Source organism: Armigeres subalbatus, chromosome 1, assembly GCF_024139115.2.
Source record: "Armigeres subalbatus isolate Guangzhou_Male chromosome 1, GZ_Asu_2, whole genome shotgun sequence".
Taxonomy (NCBI): Eukaryota; Metazoa; Arthropoda; class Insecta; order Diptera; family Culicidae; genus Armigeres; species Armigeres subalbatus.
The window spans coordinates 152,261,869-152,280,684 of NC_085139.1; the positions used below are offsets into that span (position 1 = coordinate 152,261,869).

At 36.7% G+C, this 18,816-nt stretch overlaps 1 protein-coding gene across 14 annotated transcripts in view; it reads left to right on the top strand.

Moving 5' to 3' along the window:
- Positions 1-6,996: 6,996 nt before the first annotated feature.
- Positions 6,997-18,816, top strand: part of LOC134205292 (inhibitory POU protein) — a 112,417-nt gene continuing 100,597 nt past the window's right edge. For 7 of the 14 annotated variants that reach the window (XM_062680418.1, XM_062680421.1, XM_062680423.1 and 4 more), the window contains exon 1: positions 6,998-7,372. The gene's annotated coding sequence lies outside the window, so the exon portion shown is untranslated. Of the gene's footprint in view, positions 7,373-18,816 lie in introns of all 14 variants that reach the window. The other 7 variants (XM_062680422.1, XM_062680425.1, XM_062680428.1 and 4 more) reach the window with 3 other exon arrangements.

The window sequence follows — 18,816 nt, forward strand, 5'->3', positions numbered from 1 at the left end:
TATGATTATTGAATTTTTTTTTCACTTAAAATTTATTCATTTTCTGTTTTTTGTTGTTTTATCATTAGTTTTACATTTAAGTGGTTGGCCACTTGGCCCTTCATATTTATAATTCTAATTTTAATATTCTAGTTACAAACAATTGCATTGCAAAATTCTACAGTATAGCCTACAAGGGAATTATTGACAGTTTAACATACAACTAAAAATTTGAAATCCTAACTGCTATGTATACTACTATTTACAAAAAAATGATAACCTAGTTTAGAACTAGCGCCCTAATAGCGTCTTGATCGGACATGGTGCAACGGACGCTAAGCTTCTCTCTACACTAAGTGACCAGATTTTTCTTGGTCCAATCCGAGACACCATATGCATTATATCCTATTTTTAAAGCGTATCAAATTAATCATGGAATGCGGGACGTTTTCCGGGACACCTGGCAATACGGGACGTCTGGTTACTTTACTCTACACTCACCGAAGCGATCGTGTAATTTTTTAATCCCGATGGACCTCAGATGTTCTTGTCCTGGGTGGGGTGTTCATAATCATCCGCAGGAATTTATTATGCACCCGTTATAGTTTGAGATGGTTGGTTTTGGCCCATCCAGACCGGCATGCCGTAATCGATCACAGGGAGGATGATTTGCTTGTAGACAGCAAGCTTATTCTTCATGGACAATGACGGACGGTGATTGAACAAAGGATACAGTAGTTTCAACAAGACGTCACACTTTGTCACCGTCTTGTCAACCTGTTGCCGAAAAATAAGCTTGCTGTCGAGAGTCAAGCCAAGGTAGTCGGCCTCATTAGCCCATTCAACAGTCGTGAGGGTAATTTTACAGTTTCCAGGTGGAACAAGTTTGGGAGATTTCGAGTCGGGGAAAATGATGATCTGGATCTTCGCCGCGTTGATACATATCTTCCAGCTGGTGAGGTACTCTGTCAGGACATCCAGGCCTCGTTGCAGTTTTGCCACTAGCGCTCTGATCACTCTACCTTTGTAGACGATGGAGGTGTCATGCGAACAGAGACAGAATACCGCATTCTGGAGGTTTTGGCATGTCGGAGATTATTGTAATTAAAACATTTCTATGGATAAATGAAGCTTATTTTGTTATGTAAAAATAACGCAACGCGACCGCATGCGTAGAGCAATCAAACTCATCAAATGCTTTAGCCAAGCAAGCCTTTGGCACAGCAGAGTGTGATTGATTCGCACTCTATACAAATCCGCCCAAGTCCTGGTGTGCAGCCTTTGCAGCCTCCCGCGGAAAGGTAGTCCGAAGCACTCTTCCCCCGCAAGAATATCCACAAGGCCACATGGAAATCACCTAATCAAGTAATGGAAAACCAAATCGACCACGTTCTAATCGACGGTAAATTCTTCTCCGACATCACGAACGTACGCACTTACCGCAGTACGAATATTGAATCCGACCACTACCTCGTTGCAGTATGTCTGCGCTCAAAACTCTCGACGGTGATCAACACGCGTCGGAGTCGTCCGCCGCGGCTAAACATTGGGCGGCTACAAGACGGTAGACTAGCCCAAGACTACGCGCAGCAGCTGGAAGTGGCACTCCTAACGGAAGAGCAGCTAGGCGCAACGTCTCTTGAAGATGGCTGGAGAGATATTCGATCCGCCATTGGTAGCACCGCTACCGCTGCACTTGGCACGGTGCCCCCGGATCAGAGAAACGACTGGTATGACGGCGAATGTGAGCAGTTAGTTGTGGAGAAGAATGCAGCATGGGCAAGATTGCTGCAACACCGCACGAGGGTGAACGAGGCACGATACAAATGGGCGTGGAACAGACAAAACTCGTACTACAAGGTACTCTCCCAAATTTTATGCCGCCGACTAACGCCATACGTCAGGTATTGCAGAAATGCCGCGAATACAACGTGCCCACACATGATCAATTTATCGACTTCAAAGCCGCATATGATACAATCGATCGGGACCAGATATAGCAGCTAATGCACGAAAACGGATTTCCGGATAAACTGATACGGTTGATCAAGGCGACGATGGATCGGGTGATGTGCGTAGTTCGAGTTTCAGGGGCATTCTCGAGTCCCTTCGAAACGCGTAAAGGGTTACGGCAAGGTGATGGTCTTTCGTGTCTGCTATTCAACATCGCTTTGGAGGGAGTAATACGAAGGGCAGGGATTGACACGAGTGGTACGATTTTCACGAAGTCCGTCCAGTTATTTGGTTTCGCCGACGACATTGATATCATGGCACGTAACTTTGAGAGGATGGAGGAAGCCTACATCAGACTGAAAAGCGAAGCTAAACGGATTGGACTAGTCATCAACACGTCGAAGACGAAGTACATGATAGGAAGAGGCTCAAGAGGGGTCAATGTAAGCCACCCACCACGAGTTTCTATCGGTGGTGACGAAATCGAGGTGGTTGAAGAATTCGTGTACTTGGGCTCACTGGTGACCGCCGATAACGATACCAGCAGAGAAATTCGGAGGCACATAGTGGCTGGAAATCGCACGTACTTTGGACTCCGCAAGACGCTCCGATCGAATAGAGTTCGCCGCCGTACCAAACTGACTATCTACAAAACGCTTATAAGACCGGTAGTTCTCTACGGACACGAGACCTGGACGATGCTCGTGGAGGACCAACGCGCACTGGGAGTTTTTGAAAGGAAAGTGTTGCGTACCATCTATGGTGGAGTGCAGATGGCGAACGGCACGTGGAGGAGGCGAATGAACCACGAGTTGCATCAGCTGTTGGGAGAACCATCCATCGTTCACACCGCAAAAATTGGAAGACTGCGGTTGGCCAGGCACGTAGCCAGAATGTCGGACAGTAATCCGGTGAAAATGGTTCTCGACAACGATCCGACGGGAACAAGAAGGCAAGGTGCACAGCGGGCAAGGTGGATCGATCAGATTGAGGACGATTTGGTTGGCGAAGTGCAGCCATGGACCGAGCTGAATGGAGAAGACTTTTATGTGTAGCACAGGCCACTCCGGCCTTAGGCTGATAATAAATAAATAAAATAACAAATCCGCCCAGCCCGTTGTTGGGGGCATAGAGTGTGATGCTCTCGATTAATAAACAATGTGCACTCGCTTGACTGTGGATATACAACAGTAAAGCACATGTGAAGATTGGACAAATCAAGCATCCGAAAGATATTCAATTTGCAAAAAAAGAGCTAACCGCGGTGGAGGTTGGTACTCGGATTCTGATGGCTTTTCCGCAAACGTGACATTTAAGTGGTCTTGTCGTGTAAGGGTTATCACGCCTATCTAGAGAGTAGGAGGTCGAGGGTTCGAGTCCCTCCAAGACACGTGGATTATTTTTCGCAAATTTCATATCAATTTGTCCATTTCGAAACATGTGCTCTGCATATGCACAGCCAAGATATTTAACAAAAAATGGTTTTCGTACAGCCGAGTTGCCGAATAATATGCAATTAATTGTTAAAAATAAATATGTTTATAATATATATTAAATAAAAATAATATATTTATGTAAAACAAATTATAGAAAAGAACATTCTTCTTCTTCTTTTATGGCACTAAATTCCAACTGGAACTTGGTCTGCTTTTCAACTTTCAAGTATTCTATTAGCATTTCCTTAGTTATTAATTGAAAGTTTTCTTATGCTCGCAATCGCATGAATATGTATCTTCTGTGGCAAGTACAATGGGTACACTATGCCAGAGTCAAGAATATTTCCCATCCGAGAACATCGTGGATTGAACCGAGAATCAAACTCACCATTGCCGGATTGGCAATGCTAGCCTAGAATAACTGGAGAAGAAAACCTATTTAACTGAAACATGGAAATCAAATTTAAGAAAAATATAAAAGCAAAGCGATTATAACATATCCTAAAATATAATTAAATTAAATTTTTCAAATAGTTCAAGAGTAAAAACAAGATATCATGATATAATGTTTGTCATCAACGTTCGTGATAATTTGCCATAAATTCACAACGAGCTTTTCAAATCAAGCGATAAAATCAGCATAGAAACCGATGCGATCATTGGTTTAGGGTCATTTGTCCGAATGTCGTTTGGCCGATAGGGTCAGGAGTGACGACCTCGATAACAGAAGATGGTATGAACTAGTCTTGCAGCCCTTCTATGAGCTTTGTGCCGTGCGGTTAGCGACGTCAATCGTCTAGACGCATGTGCTATGGAGTGTGGGTTCGATTCCCGCCCCGGTAAGGAGGAAACTTTTCGTGATCGAAAAATTCTCCACTGGTCCACTGGGTGTTATGTTGTCCATTGTCTCATGCTAGGTGTTACGTGTTCAACCTGTACGACCTTTGGTCGAAGACGGTGTTATGTTCTTTTAAATTGGTCGAAGACGGTGTATATGTTCTTTTAAATAAAAGGTAAAATAGCAAAAAAATAAACAAAAAAATTAATATGCGAAATACACGATTATGGGTGACAGATATTCGATTTTAACTGTAAATTGCTTTTCGTATCATATATCTGTCACAAGTAGGCATTAACAAGTGAAACATACATAATTTCCTCCATAACTTTCAAAATAGTTTGCCGGTTTTATCAAATTCATGCCATACTGACCCTCTGCTCAATAGTCGTGGAGGCAGAGTGGAAGACCCTGCTGGAGGCTAGTAGAAGGCGGAATATAATATCAGCCTCGTTACTGAGGAAAAGGTCAGCCAGCCAGAAATTGGCGAAGGCCAATGAGGAGGCTGAACTGAAGATTCATCTCCTTCCTGAGGAAAAGCGGCTGGCTCATTCGCAGAAGGCATTGGGAAATGATGCACAACCAGCAAAGGTGCTGATATCCATTCTAGATTAGAAAATTTTGCCGTATTAAATGTAGCAATGTTTAAAAAAAAGTCCACAAATAATATTCAGAAGAATATTTTCATAAACATTATTTTATACTTTCGTTTTCATTTACTGAGAAATTATATTATTAAATTTGACTTAGACTCGGAGTCTATATCCACTTATTAACCGTGATTCATTATTATTTTCACCGTTTCTGACCATACTTTTTGACCTGAAACTCGTATGACTTATTCATAGCAATTACTGGAAGTTGTTACAGACATCAGGGAAAAATAACCAACACTCCCTTGGGAAACGCAACTCGCACTTTGGGAGCATAGCTTAATAAAACTACCTGTTTTAAGTGAAATATGGAAGTGCCAGAATAATGGATCCGTTCATTTTATTGACGAAGATTTCAAAAATATAGGAAGAGTTCAGTCGTATCTCGGGTCTTTGGAGATATCTAAATTATTTTTTTTTAAATCCGATAATTCAACAATCATTGGCAATTTTTGAATTTTCAATATATTGAAAAATCAAAACAGACTAATGGATACAAGAAATTCCAAAGAACAAAATTGTTGAAATTAAAAATGTGAAATTGATTGAATCGTAAATCAAAATTTTCAACTGCCCAAAATGTGTTCAGATTGATTTCAGAAAGCAAAATAATGATTTTGGGTGAAAGGAAAAATTTGGGTTTTGGTAAGATTTAGTTGATTGTAAATATTTAAAATATTAATAAAATAAAAACAGTTACTATATGCAAGCTTCTGTATGACTGCCATTGCATGAATATGTATCTTCTGTGGCAAGAACAATGAATACACTATAACCAGGAAATCGAGAATGTTTTCCCATCCGAAAACATCATAGACTGGACTGAGAACCGAACTCTCCATCTCCGGATTCATAAGTGAAGACTTTATTGTTTATTTGTTACCACCGTCTCGAAAGTTTTAAAACTATTCTACAGACTGCGCCTTAACTTAAAACCTAAATTCTATTTTAAACACTGTTAAACAATCGAAGACATTGATCAAATGGGTTGTTGTATCCATACACGGTTCTGCGGCGTCTAACGAATAAAAGCTCTCGCTCTCTGTTTGGGGGTGAGAAATACCAGATACTCTATTTAGCATGATTTGAACATGACAGTTTACAATTTTATTTAAGGTACTTGGTGAAACTCTATGGAAATGTAGAAAAAATCAGGTAAATATTCCAATTTCAGCATGATTTAGCATTGCTGTACACGGTGAGCTAAAAAGGCTCAACGTTTACAAACTACAGATGAAAATAATTATAAAATATTCATCAAGTATTGTATCGAAAGTGATTCATCAACTCAACTGGTAATAGTGAGGTATTTTAAGCTACCGCAATCAGATAATATATTATATCTGAACTAACGGCGTATGTGTATCGAGCAAAATGATTGAATACTTAAACGCGAATAATTATTGCGATGATGATCCACTTTATTTAGGCCAGCCCAGTCAGGTTTTCACAGAACCGTATTTAGTTGTTTTTTGTTTTTAGTTTTATGCGATTCTGTTGGTACAACGTTCAATGCGTACGTTCATGAAGACACGAGCCGAGCTGTTTGCATTCAATTTTCCGGTTCTAATTCTTTTTTCGGTTACCTCACTTCTGATGCCACCGATAGGTACTAGCCGTTGCCACATGATGAAATTTTCTTTTGATTTCCGGTTTTGTGTTGTCTTTTTCTCCCTTACGCATGAGTGATATGCGCTTGCTGAATAGTTCTGTTGTTTTCTTTTTCATTAGCATAACGTTTGAATTATGTATTTCAACCAATCAGTTTGTCATCTCATTTCATTTCCACCTCTTATCTCATGGTTGTGTTGAGAAATACGTTTATTTTGATGTATACACCACGGTAATCGAACTGATTTTCCTTTCAGCATACATTCAAGACTTATCGATTGCCACGGAGGAAGTATGCCGGTGCAGACGTATGCGTAAAGCGGCTCTACAGTTCGAAGATTCCATCGCGTCGCATACACACGAGGACGAAATAATAATCGATTCCGAACGCATGCGCATCATTGGTTGAAGTAGCGACGATGGCAACGCCCACTTATAAATATTTCAGAAAGGCAATGTAAGATAGGGGTGAGATAGAACAGCCCTCTTTCATTGTTGTATTATTTGTGACGAGCTGTTCTATTGTTTGCATGCTACCTGAGCGTATTTTTAGCATGTTATGTTGTGTTTTGTTGCCTTATGGGGAATTTTGTGTTCAGTTGCAACATTCGTGTTACCGCGATTAGACATTTATTGAAAAGTTTTACAATCAGTACGTACGTATATGTACATGTGCTTTAGATGACATTTTCGCTGCGCCAATTTGGAACCGTATACGGATATCGGATGCGTTGAAAAGTCTGCACTATGGATTTAAAAATACGCTTCGAAAATCATTGTTATTTTTTGAGTGATAATTAATGAAGGATTAACAGCAAGTGTATTTAACCGTTATTCAAAGTGGTGTGAATAATCAATATTTCTATTTCAATAGAAAAGGACAAGATATTAGTGATATAAAAGTACGTATATTTGATTTGTTTGAATAATGCTGTACACTAATTGGGAAATGTTTTAGTTTTCTTGAGCACTAAGGCAAAAAAAATCTTAAAAAGAAAATAACGTGATCAAAGCCCTACTTGTAAAGATATTGTTTTTGCGTAAAAATAATTTGACTTTCGACGAATTTGATTTTATTTGTGCACCAAGGATTTCATTGAATAATTGTTACATATGGTGTGGAATTGTTACATATTAAATGACGGATGCAGTGTTCATTGTCTTGTTTTTAGTGCCGAAGACAGTGATTTTGAATCCATCCAGACTATGCGCTCATAACATGTTATTCGTTTAAATTGATGACATTTCTGTTGTCGGTTATTTTGAATAACATATTATTAAGTGCGTAATCTAGATGACACATTATTCAAATTCGCAAACTTAGCCTAGGGCCGGCTGGGAAATTTGCTTTCATAAGGCAAAATTGAAAGAATTGCGAAAAGTATGAAGTTCATTATTCTATTAGTTGCTTGGAGCCAATGCCCACGTCTTTTCATCTCCACGTACAAGCAGCATTTAAATAACGCAGGTTTGCGTCGGTGTGGTGACCGCTTTTTCCGTTGTACATCTGCGTCTTTTTATGCTTTTTGTATTACTCATTTGTATTAAATCGTAAGAAATCCATATGATATACTATACTCAGTACTTTCTTAAATTATATATTTAGTCCTGTACCCAAACATCGGATGCCAGATTTTATTGCAGTTATAACAAAAGTTGTACTAACACTTTGCAAAATCTGTATACATTTTTTACAAATGTTCCTTTGATAGATTCTAGTAGGGTTATTGGTGCGGGACTCAATCTCATTGCTTCTATGTTTATCTTATTAAAAACAAAGCAATGAAATAATATTTGACTTGTTTTTTTTATTTTTGTGATTTTTCAGCAGTGAGCATACATGTTAGTAATGTGTCTCGACTCAGCTAAAAAACTGCAAAAGCCTGCCTGCATTGTCGACAAAACCATGGTTAATCCTGGTGGCTGGTGCATTTCTTGTGCATCATAAAAATAGTGCGCAACACACACAGTCATCACCCAATTTCGTCGAACTTAGTTATTTTATATATTAATCTATGCACCCAAATAGCGACTGTCAGATTTTCTAACAATTCTGTATAAGAACCTGTATTGGAACTGGGCATATGCAAAATTGTTAGGTTCTTATACAAAAAATGTAAGCTCAGAAAAAGGATTGTAAGAAAAGCTTGCAAAATTGTAAGATCTCATACAATATTTGTATAAGAATCTGGTATTTTCGCATATGCCCAGTTCATATAAAGATTTTGGTAGGATATTATACAAAATTGTTAGAAAATCTAAAAATCACCAGTTGGGTGTGGGTCTCTGGAACTCAAAACGTTTTTGGGAGCGAACATATAGCCTTTAAGTAGGAGCTCACCTTAGCTACAAACAAGACCATGCTGAGGGTAGCTGGGTTCAATTTCCGGTCCGGTATAGGTGAAATATTGCATATCATAGATAATCGAGTTCCAAGATTCAGATGCAAAAAAGTACATGCGTCCAAAACTTGTGAAGAAGAACTCGTAACAAGTCCGCATTATAAATGTTTATTGTACCGTGAAAGCAGTTCAGTTCAAATAAATTTTATTTATACAGTTTTGTGTTTTACATAGTCTTGGAATAGTGTTTAACCAGTTGGTTATTCAACTTTGTTGTTATTTAGATAATTTACAAAAATATGATAGTTTTTGTTCACTTTACAAAAAAAAATTCACTCATTTTTCAGGTATTTATTCTTAACCGATTTACTCGCAACAAGTTGCATTCGACGCAGAATACTCTACCATTGTTTCCTATTGAAAATTGGCTAGATCGAACTATGGGCTCAAGAGTAATGGCCAAAATACTATTTTTATAATGCACGAGAAAGGCACCATCACCGCTAGGTGGATTAATCAGGGTTTTTTGTTGTAATCCTACATTTATTGATACATTTGATTTTGTACTAGAAATAACTTAAATGTACAATTTGAAAACCTAGCTACTCATTTACATTAAATATTTACAACAACAATTTGTTAACCTAATTTAGAACCAGTGCCCTAATAGCAGCTTGATCGGAGATGGCACAACGTACCCTGAACTTCTCTTTACACTCACCAAATCGTTTATGTAAGGTTTTTATCCCGGCCAGACGGTGGACCCCGGATGTTCTTGTCCAGGGAGGGGTGTTCAAAGATCATCCTCAGGGATTTGTTTTGGATCCTTTGAAGTTTGAGGTGATGGGTTTTAGCGCAGCTATCCCAGAACGGCATGCCCTATTCGATCACAGAGAGGATGATTTGCTTGTAGATAGCAAGTGAGAAATTTCCCGCAGTCTGAACTGCCTTATATATTCAGAAGACCCTAATGAAAATTAGAAATTGTCCAAAGACAGTTAGAAAAAAAATAGGATTAGAGGAGATAAAATTTCGTAATTTTATTGTACTTTAACAATAATAATATTTTAGGCAATGAAATTTTTGTCCTTCACGTACCTACTTCAAGGCGTAACGCACAGGCTATATTTCACTAATACAAAGACGAAAGTTTGATAAGAAACATTAGAGGGGGGCGATGTCGGTTTGCCATACTATTCGACACAGTTCAATTATTTGCGCAAAGCAATATACACCATTTTAAAGCTATTATCATGAATCGATTTGTTCACAACAAGGTGGATTTGATGGGGAATCCTGTCCCATTGTTTTTTTTTTAATGAAAATTGGTTGACTCTGAGTACGGGTTAAAGAATTAAGGTCAAAATACTTTTTTTTTCATTTCTCACGAGAATTAGAATTACTCATCTTATTTGCTCGCGTTTGATAAATTTTCTGGCTATGAGTATAAATAAATGGCAAGAATTGGACAGAATAACTCATTACAGTACAGTAATATCCCGATTTCATCACCCCCCTGGTGAATTTTGGGGTGATAAAACAGGGTATGTGACAAAATTGGAAAAAAATATTTCCAATTTTTTAATTCATTCCACAAATATAAATCATGTTATGCCTTGGAAAGACCAAATGCGTGAACGGCACAGTTATTTCTTGTCGAAATTGCTTACAGAATATGTCCCAGGTACTCAGAAGTTGTTTGTAATACTACAGGCGGTGAAACTTATTTCATGAAAATCAATATTGTTTGAGGTATTATTTACGAAAATAAAAAGAAAGACAAAATTTTTTGGGTTGACAAAATCGGGTCGAAAACGTGATAAAATCAGGACGTGATAAAATCGGGTCGAATACGTGATAAAATCGGGGGTAGACAAAATCGGGAAGTGACAAAACCGGGTCATCACTGTAATACCCTTCTGAATTTTGTGATGATAAAATACAGTAATATTCTGATTTTATCACCCCTAGTGAATTTTGGGGCATGTGACAAAATCGGAAAAAAACTATTCTCAATTTTTTAATTTTTTTTACAAGTATGAATCAGTTTATAGGTACTCGTTATATCTATCTTGTCGAAAATGCTTACAAAATCCTACGCAGGTACTTAAAAGTAATTCATAGTAAATTACATGTGGTAAATTTTATTTCATGAAAATCATTGTTGTTTGCGGCATTATTTACAAAAATAAATAGAACAACTAAAATTTTCAAAAAAATTTGGGGTGACAAAGTCGGGTCGAAATCGTGATAGAATCGGAACGTGATAAAATCGGGGGTAGACAAAATCGGGTCGACACTGTATTTTGGAATTCTGATATTTTGATATTTTGATATATTAATATTTTGATATTTTGATATTTTGATATTTTGATATTTTGATATTTTGATATTTTGATATTTTGATATTTTGATATTTTGATATTTTGATATTTTGATATTTTGATATTTTGATATTTTGATATTTTGATATTTTGATATTTTGATATTTTGATATTTTGATATTTTGATATTTTGATATTTTGATATTTTGATATTTTGATATTTTTATATTTTTGATATTTTGATATTTTGATATTTTGATATTTTGATATTTTGATATTTTGATATTTTGATATTTTGATATTTTGATATTTTGATATTTTGATATTTTGATATTTTGATATTTTGATATTTTGATATTTTGATATTTTGATATTTTGATATTTTGGTATTTTGATACAGTCAAACCTCCATGAGTCGATATTGAAGGGACCATCGACTCATGGAAAAATCGAGATGTGGAGTAGCAAAAGCTTGGAAAGCTCTTTGGAGGGACCATCATGGACCATCATGACTCATAGAACATCGACTCATGGAGGTTTGACTGTATTTTGATATTTTGATATTTTGATATTTTGATATTTTGATATTTTGATATTTTGATATTTTGATATTTTGATATTTTGATATTTTGATATTTTGATATTTTGATATTTTGATATTTTGATATTTTGATATTTTGATAAAGGCCAGCCTAACACAACTTTTGTTTCGTTTCGTTGAGTTATGAAAAAAATCTTCTGTTCATGCATAGCCGTTATAGGGCAGCCGTTATAGGCCGTTATAGGGTTGTTTCGTTTCGTTGAGTTATGAAAAAAATCTTCTGTTCATGCATAGCCGTTATAGGGCACTGCAAGGACTGGTTTGTCTCTTTCTCGCTTCAAAGAAATTAGAAGACAACAAGGCCACTATTGGTGGGCCCTCCTTAGCCGTGCGGTAAGACGCGCGGCTACAAAGCAAGACCATGCTCAGGGTGGCTGGGTTCGATTCCCGGTGCCGGTCTAGGCAATTTTCGGATTGGAAATTGTCTCGACTTCCCTGGGCATAAAAGTATCATCATGTTAGCCTCATGATATACGAATGCAAAAATGGTAACTTGGCTTAGAAACCTCGCAGTTAATAACTGTGGAAGTGCTTAGTGAACACTAAGCTGCGAGGCGGCAATATCCCAGTGGGGGATGTAATGCCAACGAAGAAGAAGAAGGCCACTATTGAAAGGTATTCTTAGAAATAAATAATATATTTTCTAGTTTTTTTTATATAATGGGCCTTATTTTGATAGCACCATAATGATGGCCTTACTATTTCGAACAATTTTGTAGAACAACATTTTTTGACGTAGAATTACGTCCTTCGGTAAGATAGGGGGGTCATTCCAAAGTTTCGAATTTAAGACCGTCACGAAAAGAGGTCAGGAAGTAAAAGCCAATAACTCAGCCGTTTTTCAACGGATTCCGGAGATCTTAGTATGAATCGATCAGTAAACTCTCTAAGATTCCATACAACTATTGTAAACAATTGATTCAATGCATTTAATTATTGAAAAATTCAATTTCGCCAGCCAATTTTGAAATTCCACTTTAACAGTAAATTGCCTACATTTCGGCTAATAGCCATCCGGCATAAAATGTTGATGATCAAATTTCGCATCCAGTGTCGCACTATACGTAATTCTACGTTCAAATTACAGTCATATCTTTGACAAAACCCTACTTTTTTTTCGAAAAAATATAGTTCTGGCGTAAAATGTATATTTCCGCGTAAATCTGTATCCTGGGCCATAGTGCAATGGCATCTATCTCATATCAGTACATCTAGTTATTTTTCTTTCTTGAATACAGTTTTTCAAACTATGGTTCACGGATCACTGTTAAAACAAAAATACATTCAAAAAACAGTATCTCAAACCAAACAATAATTATATTCAAGCACCATTCATAGTTGATTTCCAAAACTAGAACAATTTCACAGGGAACCAATGGATGATACATGGAATAGGTACACCATAATGTTCCGGAAGCTAAACTTTTACAGGATCAATAACGTCGCTGGCCACGTCCATACAGGCAACAAGGAAGGCATGGAATGCTTTTTAAAAGACACTACGCGTTCAATGCTTCCAGTGAGCATTTCGCTCTTTGGAGGATATACTATACTAGGACCAGCATGCAATGTCCATTGGCTCTGCCAAATATTCTTTTTTCTTGCGAAATGTCTTGCGATTGAGGTGGGTATCGAACCCACACTCCGCAGCACAGTGCGGTTGAATCCCTTTTGGCACCACCCACATGGCCACGAAGCCCATGCATCTCTACGGATGTTATGGAGATGAGTATTATTAGTAAGAGAGGAGTATATTACTGCTTAGATGAGGATTCACCTTGATTTGCACCCGTTATTTTAAAAGGTTTGTCGAGATTCCGCAAAACCGCACCAAACATTCAATTGTCTAACCTGTGGAAAGGAAGTTTATTCATTTAACTATTTCTACTTACATTTCTTATTTCATATCCATTCAAATTATCTGACACATTTTGTGAATAACTGTTTCATGCTACACGTCAAACGTTTAATTCAAATAAAATATTCTTCAATTATGCAGAAGAAAAAGTAAACATTAAAAAATATATTCCGCGTACTTATTGGATTGCTAAGAAAATCAGCTAAAGGATCTGTTACTTATCTTGAGATTTCTAGACTGTAACCTGTATATTTCCTTTGGCGTGCCTCGCACAGTCCTTCACGACCTCGTACTCTGCTTTTTATTCAACTTTGGTAACAAAGATAATCAAAGTATGAAGTTCAAAGAACTTCATTCGACAGGGGACAAAGTCTAGTTGATCTCTATTTAATTTGATAACGATCGACAGTTGCGTTTAAAAGATATAAATAAAGTGGTACATCGGACAATATTAGCACCATAAGGTTAGTGTCTTGGCTAAATGCGAAAAAGGCAGTATCACTACTCGGTGAATTAAATTGTTTTTTTCTTCGGGTGAGTATAGATTCGCTATAGACAAAAAATGACGCATAACATGTTTTGCGAGTTAAGCTGGGCTAATTCTGGAAAATGGGAAATTATGACGCATATTTCCCGGAAGTATTTCTAAAATTTTCTTTGGGGCGAGCCTTGGATATCTTGCCTGTTTATTTGCGGCTTGAATACCAAGCCACTCCAGCTTATGATGTTTCTTAACGAAATAGGGACTCAAAACGCATGTCAGGAACCGTAATTATTACTTATTTTTGCAAGCAGAGAATGCTCACTTACTCAGATTTTCGCAGAGAAATCGTGTTTTGCGGGAAAGAAGAAAAGGTCTCAAAATTGAAGTAATGTCCATCAAACTATTTCAATTTTTATGTGTTACGTAATAAATAGAGCTTCCCTTATGTTTCTATTTAAACTCTATTTAAACATAATCATATTTCTGAGCATATTTATGTGACAAAATATAGCGAAAGATCCAAAATATATATAAATGCCAAAAAATACCATCGTAGAAATGATTTGCAAATTATAATGGCCACGTTCTTTGGCATAGCAATGACACAATTTTCCTGGCTACGATTTTTTCAACATGCCTCTTAAATGCCATACGGGTCATTCCGCGCCAAGTGACCGAGAAAAAGTGAAAACTTGCAGGTGAATACTATGAATTCCAACCAAAATAGGTGTATATACTTACTTTGGGCCTACATTTCGAAAAAGCATTTGATCCGACCGTTTGAGCCACCCGGCCAAACACTCCTCCCTCCCCATTTTTAAAAACATGCCATTTTCAATAATCGATATCTCCGTCCCTGATAAAGCTACAAAAAACGTCAGTAGCAGTTTTCCGCTTGAAATTTTGTGAAGATTCTACAAGAAATATTTCAGATTCAAGCAGTGTTGCCAACTACATTATTTTTATAAAAAATAAAAATAGCATTTTTCTCAAAATACGTATAAATATTTTTGATTTCTCAGCGGATTTGAGTTTATCAGGCAATTTCCTGTCAGGAACACTTATCGTTACAAAGTAAAATGAGTAGTTGCTGAGTTATGACGGTTTTCGTTAGACATAATCGAAGGTTTTGATTCAGCATGTCGTTCAAGTCGTTCTGTAATGGTAAACAACTAGGATAATGTAGTTTTTAGTTTTATTCGAATAATTTACAAAAAAAACATATTTTTGCAGCACATAATGCTTTTGAGGCCAGTGATGCCAGATCTCCACTGAATATGTTTTAATGGTTTAAAGCTATTTTTACGATTCCTGTTCATAATACTTGGTTTACAGTTCGTCTTTGATTGATAAAACGGCCTACTTTTCCATACCAACGAAATGGGTGATTTAATGACCATTATGCAACTCAAATGGGTTGCATAAATTTCATTAAAGCACTCATTTGGGTGCTGTAATGACAAACCAACATTAGGACAGTAGTTACATGACTACATTTTGCTCAATTAGCTCTGCTTGTGGGCTACAAACGTTCAGTTTCAATAGATCTTGAAACGAGGGGAATGCTTTGATTCCATTAACTTCAAGTTTCAAGAGAGATCAAGTTTTGCTCCCGTAAACATCAGTTTGAAGTACTCGTGGATTACACAAACACATACTGTATAAGTGCCTGCTACTCCTGCTAAAACGCATTCGGGCGGCCAATGTTCGTCGAATTTGATAAATCCAATTTAGTAAAAAAAATGTCCTTGATGAGGGCAATATTTCAGTCAGATTCGCTAGAACCAAACGCTTTTGCTTCTGCACCCGTTTTCCTCCTTCACGCACGCTGTTGTACTCTTTTTTCCCTGAACTTTTTGTACGATTTCTTGTTGGAGGGGATTACCCCTCTTAAGATTGGGGCAGCACAAAATACCTTTTGTGTCAACGCATTTTTTCATGTTCCTTACTAAGCGTTCTGAACACTGAAATTCGTCTGAAGATAATAAAATTTTGATAATTATGTCAGAACATAAATTCATAATCAATAAGAGGTGGCCCATAAACCACGCTACATTTTCGAACCCCATCTTCTTTAATTCCTTAGTACAGATGTTCCCAAACTTTTTGGATATGCTAGGTGGGTCTAGCAGAATCCAATATTGTTTGCGACCCACAAGGTGCAAAATGAATTGACTTTTAGAAATTTAATAAAAAGTGAGTTATATTGAGCAAATCATAATAAATTACTTTATATTCCTTCATTGATTGGATTTGGATTGGTTTTAGATTGGATTGAATTTAGATTTGGATTGAAATTCAAACGATTTGGATTAGTTTTGTATTGGACTGAATTTGGATAGGGTTTGGATCAGCTTTGGATTGGATTAGATTTGGATCTGAATTGGATCAGATTTTGATTGGGTTTAGATTTGATTAGATTTAGATTGAATTTGGATCTGATTTAAATTGGATTTGTATATGATTTGACTGGATTTTGATTAGTTTGAATTTGGTTTAGATACGGATTGGATTTCGAATAGATTTTTCAATTGAATTTATAATGCTTTTGGATTGGTCATGGATTTTGACGACCAGCTCAGTTCAGCATTCATATTTTCACCTGTTTTGGATACCTAAAGAAGGCTATTTACTTCTAAAAATGTGTTGTTCTTTAGTCATTTGTTTATTAGTATTCCAAATCTAATCATTACTTATAAGATTCAAATCTAAAAGCTGGTATACATTTTTAGGACAAAAAAGGGACTCAAGTATGAATCAAGAGTTGTCTTTCGCGGCATATCAATGATTATCCCGCGACTACCCTGGGGGTCGATAAGTGTTTTTGACAGAAAATTGCCTAATAAACTCAAATCCGCTGAGAAATTTAAAAAAATATACGTATTTTGATAAAAATGCTTTTTTTACAAAAATAATGTAGTTGGCAACACTGCTTTGCATCTGAAATATTTTTTGTAAAATTTTCACAAAATTTCAAGCGGAAAACTGGTACTGACGTTTTTTGTAGCTTTATTAGGGGCGGAGATATCGATTATTGAAAATGGCATGTTTTTAAAAATCTTCAAAAACAGGGAGGAGTGTTTGGCCGGAGGGGCAGCTCAAACGGTCGGATCAAATACTTTTTCGAAATGTGGACCCAAAGTAAGTAGATACACCTGATTTGGTTGGAATTCATAGTATTCACCTGCAAGTTTTCACTTTTTCTCGGTCACTTGGCGCGGAATGACCCAAATAAGATTTACTAAAGCTGCCATATCTCAGCAACGGCGCATTTTACTTTGTATCGATAAGAGTTCCCGACTGGAAAAGTCTGTTAAGCTCGAATCCGTTGAGAAATCGAAGAAAAAATATACGTATTTTGAGAAAATGCTTTTTTATTATTTTGTGAAGAAAATAATATAGTTGGCAACACTGCTCAGCATTTAAAGTATTTTTTCTAAAAACTTCATCAAATTTCAAGCGGAAAACTGGTATTAAATTTTCTTGTAGCTTCATCGGGGGCAAAGATATCGATATTTGAAAATAGCATGTTTTTTAAAATCTCCAAAAACAGGGAGGGGTTTTTGGTCGAAGGGGCGGTTCAATCACCATGGTCATATGGTTATTCAAAATAATGGACTAAAATTAATATGTGCTAGGTATTTTTCATTATTTTTAAATAGGTTAATTGCGCGTGCTCGGTCACTTGGCGCGGAATGACCCATACACGGTATTCAATTTCAATTTGGATGTCTGTTTTTTGTGCTTGAATCACTTTCGTATTCGAAGTAGATGGGGCCGAGGTAATTTAGATTTTTTTCGGGGTGTTGAAGCTACACAAAGAAACATCTACTTCTAGTTCTTCAATAACTTGAGGTTTTTTTTATTAGAAAGATGCAGTATTGGGGATTCAGCACGGTATATATTTTATATAGGATACATTTCTTATCCCTTCTTATTGCTATTGTTGTAAATGCAAAGGTAGTTTCGCATACCTACATATGTACCTCCAAACAATAAAGAGGAAAGCAAATATAGCTCCTCGAGACAATTTTGCTTCGTTCTGTTCAGATGAAACGGAAGAGCGTTGAATTTTTTATAGGATGAGATAAAATTTTATTCACACTGCCTGAACGCAAATTTGCTTTTGTGTTATTGAAGTCCACAATAATAAAAGAACAAACATTATGAACATTTACAAAATTTATTTACCTTATCGAGCAGTTTTTTTTTCTATGACTACGCAGTGTCCCAAGTAATTGTTGTTTGAATTATTTATCAATTTTAAGAAAATAGCTTGAATCCTTTTACTCAAATATGTTCACCATCAACTATTTGGATTAGAAAACTGCAGAGGCTTAATTATCGTGGATTGAACCCTTTTAAAATTAAACCATATGTACCGGTGTGGGGTCTAAAGATAGCCCTGCGAGCAAAAGCGTAAAGTTGTAAATCCGGAGATGGAGTGTTTGATTCTCGGTCCGGCATAGGATGCTTTCGAGTGGGATTCATTTTCGACTTCCTGAGTATAGTGTTCCCATTGTTCTTGCCACACAAGATATATAATATATATTATATATTCAATATTTATGCAATGAAGGGGACATAAATGCTTTCAATTAATTACTATGGAAATCCTCTAAAACAGTAAGTTCCAAGTTGGAATGTAGAGCCGTTGAAGAAAAAGAAAGTTACATAATGTATTGTTTAATGTCTTGATTACGAATATGCTCTGTTCTATATTTTGCTGTACTAACG